Source organism: Salvia miltiorrhiza, chromosome 7 (assembly GCF_028751815.1).
Source record: "Salvia miltiorrhiza cultivar Shanhuang (shh) chromosome 7, IMPLAD_Smil_shh, whole genome shotgun sequence".
Lineage (NCBI taxonomy): Eukaryota > Viridiplantae > Streptophyta > Magnoliopsida > Lamiales > Lamiaceae > Salvia > Salvia miltiorrhiza.
In genome coordinates this window covers 41,983,704-41,992,673 of record NC_080393.1, presented here as the reverse complement: position 1 = coordinate 41,992,673, position 8,970 = coordinate 41,983,704, and the positions used below count along the sequence as shown (strand labels likewise).

The 8,970-nt window shown below is 41.2% G+C and overlaps 1 long non-coding RNA gene across 1 annotated transcript; it reads left to right on the top strand.

The window, feature by feature from the left end:
* Positions 1-5,400: 5,400 nt before the first annotated feature.
* LOC130993742 (uncharacterized) lies at positions 5,401-7,757 on the top strand. The gene is made up of 3 exons (XR_009091762.1): positions 5,401-5,648; positions 6,787-6,855; positions 7,438-7,757. It is a non-coding gene; the product is annotated as an uncharacterized LOC130993742 (long non-coding RNA).
* The last annotated feature ends 1,213 nt before the right edge of the window (positions 7,758-8,970 follow it).

Below are 8,970 nucleotides of genomic sequence, written 5' to 3'. Positions count from 1 at the left end.
TCATTTCCGATGGTCGAAATCGAGATAAGAAGTGCTTCAAGTGCCAAGGCTTCGGGCATATTATGAGTGACTGCCCGAATAGGAGAATTATGATCATGCGAGATGACGGCGAAGTCGTGACGGATGGTGATGAGACCGATCCTGATATGCCTAAATTGGAGGATGTAGATGATGCCGATGATGAGGAGGAGTGTGAGGAGATTTTCGCGCCCAATGGACAGCTTTTTGTAGCTAGGAGAGCCTTGAGTGTCCAAACTCAACTCGATGAGCGAGAGCAGCGGGAGAACCTCTTTCACACGAGATGTCTTATTCAAGACAAGGTATGTAGTGTGATCATTGATGGCGGGAGTTGCACGAATGTGGCTAGTAGAGCCATGGTTGAGAGATTGGGGCTGACCACGGAGAAGCATTCCAAACCGTATCGTTTGCAGTGGCTGAATGAGATAGGCGTCATCAAAGTGACGAAGCAAGTGAAGGTTCCGTTTCGCATTGGGAAGTATGAGGATGAGGTTGTGTGTGATGTGATCCCTATGCAAGCGAGCCACATCCTGTTGGGGCGACCGTGGCAGTTTGATCGTCGTGTTATTCATGATAGCTTCACCAACAAATATTCATTTGAATACAAGCAGAAAAAGGTGTCGCTTGTTCCTCTTACTCCTAAACAAGTTTATGAGGATCAAGTGCAATTGCAAAAGGAGGCGGACAAGGTGAAGTCAAAGGAGCAGCCCGTGGAGAAGAAGGAGAATGGGTTGATTCATAAGTCCTTTCTTGCTAGGGCTAGTGATTTGAAGTGGTGTGTACAGGAGGAGAGGCCGATCATGCTGTTGCGATATCAGGAGAACTTGGTTATTACTAACGATCTCTCTTCTCTGCCCCCTTCTATTCGTTCTGTTTTGCAGGAGTTTGATGATGTTTTTCCCGAAGATACACCTGCCGGTTTACCACCAATTCGAGGGATTGAGCATCAGATTGATTTTGTGCCCGGCGCTACACTGCCGAACCGACCAGCTTACCGAACCAATCTGGAGGAGACAAAGGAGTTGGAGAGGCAAATTGGCGAGTTATTGGCCAAAGGGCATGTGAGGGAGAGTTTGAGTCCTTGTGCGGTACCCGTTCTACTTGTACCAAAGAAGGACTCGTCTTTGAGGATGTGCTGTGATTGCCGAGCCATCAATAACATCACGGTAAAGTATCGCCATCCTATCCCTCGTTTAGATGATATGCTAGATGAGTTACATGGTTCTTGTGTCTTTTCTAAGATCGATTTGCGTAGTGGATACCATCAGATTAGGATTAAGGAAGGTGATGAATGGAAAACTGCTTTTAAGACAAAACTTGGTTTGTATGAGTGGTTAGTTATGCCTTTTGGTTTGACTAATGCGCCTAGTACGTTCATGCGTCTTATGAATCATGTTTTGCGTGCTTTCATTGGCAGATTTGTTGTTGTCTACTTTGATGATATCCTCATTTATAGCCAGAATCATGATGAGCATGTTGAACATTTGAGGTCTGTTATGGATGTGCTTCGAAAGGAAAAGTTGTTTGCTAACCTTAAGAAGTGCATTTTTGGTACGGACAAGCTTGTGTTTCTTGGTTTTGTTGTTAGTGCACAGGGTGTACAGGTTGATGAGGAGAAGATACGAGCTATCCAAGAGTGGCCAACGCCGACGAACGTTGCAGCAGTTCGAAGCTTTCATGGACTTGCTAGCTTCTATAGGCGATTCGTGCCTCATTTTAGCAGTGTTGCAGCACCTTTGACGGAAGTCATCAAGAAGAATGTGGAGTTTAAGTGGGGCAAGACGCAAGAGGATGCATTTCAGCAGTTGAAATACAAACTGACCCACGCCCCGGTATTATCTCTTCCTAATTTCTCCAAATCTTTTGAGATTGAATGTGATGCTTCTGGTGTTGGCATTGGTGCAGTGTTGATGCAAGAGAGACGACCCATTGCGTACTTCAGCGAGAAGCTAAACGGGGCGACGTTGAGTTATCCCACGTATGATAAGGAGCTGTACGCATTGGTGAGAGCTTTGCAAATGTGGCAGCACTACTTGTGGCCCAATGAGTTCGTCATTCACACGGATCACGAGTCGTTGAAACACTTGAAGGGGCAGCACAAGTTGAACAAGCGGCATGCGAGGTGGATGGAGTTCATTGAGACGTTTCCCTACGTCATCAAATACAAGCAAGGTAAAGAGAATGTGGTGGCTGACGCACTTTCTCGGAGGTATGCCTTGATCTCTACCTTAGATGCTAAGTTGCTTGGTTTTGAGTGTATCAAGAGTTTGTATGAGCATGATGCTGATTTTGGTGAGATTTATCTAGCATGTGCGAGAGCTGCTAGTGGAGAGTATTTTAGGCATGATGACTATCTTTTTAGGAAGAATAAGTTATGTGTTCCTAAATGTTCTTTACGTGAGTTGTTATTGCTTGAATCTCATGGTGGGGATTTGATGGGACATTTTGGTATTGCTAAGACTTTAGCTGTTCTGCATGAGCATTTCTTTTGGCCTCATATGAAACGTGATGTTGAGAGAATTTGTGGCCGATGTGTTACATGTAAACAAGCTAAGTCTAGGGTGAGTTCCCATGGATTGTATACACCATTGCCTATTCCTACAGCACCTTGGATTGATATTTCTATGGATTTTGTGTTAGGTTTGCCTAGGACTAAGCGTGGTCGAGATTCCATCTTTGTGGTTGTTGATCGATTTTCTAAGATGGCACATTTTATTCCATGTCATAAATCTGATGATGCATCTCATGTAGCTGATCTATTCTTTAGAGAGATTGTTAGATTGCATGGCATGCCTAGGACCATTGTTTCTGATAGGGATTCGATGTTCTTGAGCTATTTTTGGAAGACTTTGTGGTGTAAGTTGGGTACTAAACTTTTGTTTTCTACTACTTGTCATCCACAAACTGATGGTCAAACAGAGGTAGTGAATAGGACTTTGTCTACTTTGCTTAGAGCTATTATCAAGAAGAACATTAAGTCTTGGGAAGATTGTTTGCCTCATGTTGAGTTTGCTTATAATCGTTCTATTCATTCTGCTACTCAATTTTCGCCATTTGAGATTGTGTATGGATTTAATCCTTTGACTCCATTGGATTTATCTCCCTTACCTGAGCATGAGTATACTAACCTTGATGGCAAGAAAAAGGCTGATTTTGTGAAGCAGATTCATGAGAAGGCAAGGATGAATATTGAGAGGCGCACGAAGCAGTATGCCGAACGAGCCAACCAAGGACGTCGCAAAGTCGTGTTTGAACCCGGTGATTGGGTATGGCTGCACATGCGCAAGGAAAGGTTTCCATTGCAGCGTCGATCCAAGTTACTTCCTCGGGGGGATGGACCATTCCAAGTGTTGGAGCGCATCAATGACAATGCCTGCAAGTTGGACTTACCAGGTGAGTATAATGTGAGTGCTTCTTTTAATGTGACTGATTTGAGTCCTTTTGATGTAGGTGATGCTTTGGATTTGAGGACAAATCCTCTTCAAGAGGAGGGGAATGATGCAGCTCAAGGTTCGATAGGACAAGACCCGGTGCATGTCCCTGTTGGTCCGGTTACAAGAGCACGAGCCAAGAAGTTCAAGGAGAGCTTGATGAGCTTAGTTCAAGAAGTGTGGGCTCAAGAGTTGATGAAGAGACCTATTGGAGATGGTGGAGTCGGCCCAAGTCTAATTAATCTCATTACATGCGAGTGGGCCGAAGCTTGAAGATTTGATTTATTTTGAAGACTTCATTTATTTATTTCAGCTTTGTTATTTTCGCAGCCCATGAGTTTAAAGGGCCTTGTTATTTTCGGATTTTAGTAGTAAGGGCCTTGTTTGGCTTATTAGGGCTTGTTTTTAAGTTTTTTCCTTATTAGACTAGGTTTAGTTTTGCCTATATATATGGCTACTACATGTTGGACGAAAATTACCCTACTTTTATCAATAAACTTGTGAGTTTTATTTCTCTCTTGAGAATTCCGAATTCCTCTTGATTTTTCCAAGACGAATTCAATTTATCGACGTAACGGCGAGTTAACCAACCATCGTCGGGTGTCATTCAGCGTCCCCGAGTTGCTGCGTCAACTTCACGTTGGGGTTTAGGGATCCGTTCGCCTAAATCATTCCGTGGGTTAGATTCAGAGGTTTTGGGATTTCCATCCTTTCCTTCAAGTTCAGTCTTCCGCGTGCGTTGTGTTCAATCGATCGGCAAGGATCATATCACTGTGGATGTAGGGGAGATGTCTCCAAACCACGTTAAAAATTCTTGTGTTCTTTACTTACTTTCAGTTATTTCCTTTGTCTGTGCTAAACTGCTTTCAACTAAACTGGAATAACTGAAAAGTGAAACTAATGATTTTACAAAAGATAAGCATCTTCTAAAGGCTATTCGCACTAAGTTTAAAATTCGCAGCTGAGTTATTAATCCTACTGACGATCCTTAGTCAGAGAGATTAATAACTCTACTATGTTTTACAAACTAAGACTGAAGCCTTATCTGGACATCAATTAAGCCCAGCGCTCAACTGATGTCAATCCACTGAAGAATCTTCAGTATCAGTCTACAACCTATTTCTAACTGAAATCTGGTTTAGTTTGTTTATGTTTTGCGAAAAATAGCCCACTGGTGTATTCCCCCCCCCCCCCTCATACACCAGTCAGTCAACCCTCTGGGACACCAACAATACTTAACGTCATTTGTATAACCGAATAGTGTCAATTATAGACAGTGTCGTTAGTATAACTGAATAGTGTCAATTATAGGCAGTGTTATTTGTATAACCGAATGTTGTCATTCATTTACACAGTTTGGATCATGTTGAGAACTTAATGAAATATCCTAGCCTTAATTTTGATGATACCAAAATCCTTAGGTTTTCTTTGTAATAGACTAGAACCCTTTGAACTCAACTGTTAGAGTTCGCTTTCTAGTTTATCTAGTGTTCTGAAGACTGAAGAATGAAGACCGGAGGAATAAAGACTGAAGACTGAAGATTGATGTAATACCCCGAATTTTCCTCAATATGATTTTAGAAGAATTATTGAGTTTAGAATTACATCGATTCGCACCCCGGAGAAAAATTATTTTAATTCCATCAATTATTGGTTGAAGTTTTAAAGCAAATTGAGCTTAATTATATAGATTGTTTTTAATCATTTGAATTAGCATATTGATCCATTTTGAATTTCTGACATGCATCCATTTAAAAGCCCAGCCCGTTAAAATTCAACAGCCATTTGGCCCATTTCATAATTTCCTCCTCCCCAAGCAAGCTACAGTAGTCAGATATCTTGATTTTTGTATGTATAAATTTTTATGAATGAGGCTCTTCCGCGTAGCCACTCTTTCCTATATATAATTGCCCACTCATTTGCTGAAAACTCAACCTCAAATCATTCTCATTTCACTTCTAATATTCTTGTGCAGACACAACATCCCCACACAATCTCCACAAATCTCCATAAATAAAAGCTCAATCATCAACTCATCTCCATCCTCTAAACGAAGCCATACACAGACATGACAAAATCAATAATCACAATTCAGACTTCTGCAAATTAGCATCAAAATCCCATCATAGCAGAATTTCTGCAGAATTCCAGATTTGGAACCCAATTCCTACGGACACAGATAGTAGAAACCTTCTTAAGGTTTGCTCTCTTCACTTCACCACTGTTACAGAATCAAGAAGCCATTTTTCGCATATACACAAAAGCAATTTTCAGCATTTGAGCTATCAAAGTATTTTTCTTTCATAAGATGCTTTTGTGTGTGTTGGTGTGTGTGTGTGTGTGTGAAGTTCGAGAGGCTGCTGCTGGGGTTGAGAGTCGAGGGAGGACGGAAGAGGGAGGACTGGCGACGGCGGCGGTTGCCTGATGCTCCTGCTGCCCGTCGATCCAGAGAGAGAGAGGGGTGGACGGTGGCTGGACGGTGGGGCTGTTCGGCGGAGAGAGCGACGGCGGCCTCGGCCTTTGAGGTCGACCGAAGGTCCAGAGAGGGTGAGAGTGGCGGTGGCAGATAGCTACTGCTGCTGCTCTCCGGCTGAAAACAGAGGGAGTGGGGCGGCGATGGCGGTGGTCCGGCTGACCGCTGCTGTCGGCTGAAGCAGAGGGGGCGGTTCCGGCGGTTACCTCACCGGAAATCGAAGGAAAAATGACCTAGGGTTGCTGATTTGGGAATTTTTGGCGAGGGAGGGGATGAGGGTGACGAGCAAGGTGGTAAGTGAGAAATCAGAGAGGTAAGGGAGAATGAGGAGGGCGGCTGGTGCCGGCGACTTCGCCGGATCAGGAGGCGGCGGTGGTGTGAGATGAGGGAAGGAGAGAGGAACCGAAGCAGAGAGAGAGAGAGAAAGAGGGGGAGTTTCAGCGTGTTTTACAGAGAGAGAGAAACGAGCGGAAATAAGGGAGAAGAATCTGGGGGTTGACCTTATTTTTGGGCTCAGGTTGGGCCTTTGATTAAGAAAACAATTGGGCTTCATGCATATATTTCTATTGGGCTGTATGTTTATTTGTTTGGTTATATGTTTTAATTAAAAAGTTAAAGTCTTACAAATGTTTGTAAGCAAAATATTTTTTTTAAGTTGATTTTATGCTAAAGATGAGTTTTTTTTTTAGTAAAAGTCGAGCAAGGGTATTATTGAAACCCTTAGCCAAGAAAAATGATTTTTAAGTTTTATGTTGAATTTATGAAAACTCGGGTGTTGCGAATTTAGTTAGAAAATGATGACAAGTAATGAAGGTTAAGTTTGATTTTAGGACTATGAGTTTAAGTTGAGAACTTATCTTGTAGGTCCTACAGAAGAGGATATTTAGGCTCTTGTTCAGCTGAGTTATACTATTTGGATTTTCTCCAAATCAGGTGGGCTTTATTTTCAGTAATGTATGTGGAATTAATAATCTATGTTATCAATGAAAAGGTAGATATGATTTATTCATGTTTAAATGATTTATTTATGCTATATGTGGAAATGATGAGAATGGTTTGAATGTAAGAATGATGTGAATATGAGAATGGTTTCACCTATGGCTACACCTATGGATACACCTATGGCTACACCAATGGCTACACCAATGGTTTGAATGTAAAAATGGTTGAATGTGAGAATGGTTTCACCTATGGCTACACCTATGGATACACCTATGGCTACACCCATGGTTTCACTACGAATGAATTTATGTATGTCAATTATGAATGGTTACAACTATGAATGAATTGTGTGGTTATGATATGAAGGTGTTTTTAACATGCTTCAATGTATTTTATTTTAAGTCTTGTTCTATGAGATTAGCAAGCGTTTAAAGTTGTCATGAAAAGTCAAGCAAGTGGAAATGCCCATGAATTATCTTTTTCAGTAAATGATTTTTAAAATGTTTTTAAATGGCTCAGCCCACTGAGTACACTAGTACTCAACCCTGCAATTATTTTCAAAACCTTTTGCAGATTGAGCAGCTGGTGGTGACGTGCGAAGCTGAGGAAGGGTTGTTGCTGTAATATTGAAGAACACTCTGTTTTACTTCCGCTGAAATAAATTCACTTGGTGAATATAATCTTATGCCTAACTATACTTTAAATCGTTTTAATCTGGATTCCATTTTCCATCGTTTTCCCAAGTGATTGTTATTCTGCATATATATATTATATGCCTAATATGAAATGTTTTTTTGGGCTCAGACCTTCGAACTTTCGATCCTTTTAGGGAGAACAATTATATCATAATATCATGCTTATTACTTTTGGAATAAGACATATTTTTCAATTGATGAAATGATGTCCGGCTCTATTGGCCTATTACCCATTTAATTCAAATAAAGTTTAGTAGTTTCGTCACATAGCCCATTTCTTTTTCTCCCGGGAAATCGGGGCTGTCACAATTGAAGAACTCAACTGAAGTTTGCAATGAAAGGCAGAGTCAAATACTGATATTTGACTTAACGAGTTTCTCAACTGAAGAATCAGTTATGACTGATTCATCAAATGCTGGCTACGTGGAATTAGCTGACTGATACTAAAGTCAAGTATCAGTTGACATTATTCCTCGGACTGAAACTCCAACGTTAAAAAGAAGCCACACACTTTCAAGTACAACCGCATTAATTGCAGAGATATTGAGGATCGTCATTTTTCTCTGCAGAGCATTCCTTTTTGGTGATTACCTTTTTAGAGGCACTTTACCTTTTGTACCTGAGACGACGTTTCTCACCAAAAAAGAAACCTCGAAGATTGAAGCCTCAGCCAAATTTGAATTACTCTCACAACAGATGAATTCTTGAAGACCATCTCTGCCAACGGATCTATTCAAGACCTCTCCTATAAATAGAGCTCGAGGATCACTTCAATCTTCACCGATTCAAAAGCACAAGCTGAAACGCTACAAAATCGCAACTCAGCCATTCAAAGCATTCAACAATTTGAATCGAATAAGAGAATTCACAAAGTTAAAATCAGACTACTGATTTCATACATTCTCTTAGATCCTTAGGCAAATACCTTGTAATATTCAAAGCCTAAGTTTCGATTACAGAAGAGTCTGTTCTTCGTAATCTAGGTTGTACTTCGAACCTCTTTTCAACCGAGCGAAAAGAGTGTTTGAGTAGAAAGGAGTTCAGACCAGTGTTCTGACTCCAAGAGACCTTAGCTACCCAGTGCGTGCTAAGAGTGAGTGAGAAATCCAACCCAGTGTGCACCCGCAAGCACAAGCCCAGAGTGTGTGTCAGTGTGATCAACTGACCATGGATGTAGGAACTTGTTCCGAACCACGTAAAAATCCTTTGTCGTTTATCGCTTTCAGTGTTACTTTCTTATCTGCGCACAAACCCCGCTCTAACTGAAACTGATTAATTACAAAGTGAAACCTAAGACCTGACAACGTGTTTATCAAAGGCTTTTTCAAAAGATAAGTTTTTCGCTGCCAGTGTTATTAGTCTAACTGATAAATCTTTGGATAGTCAGTAAGATTCATAACATTCCTCTGTT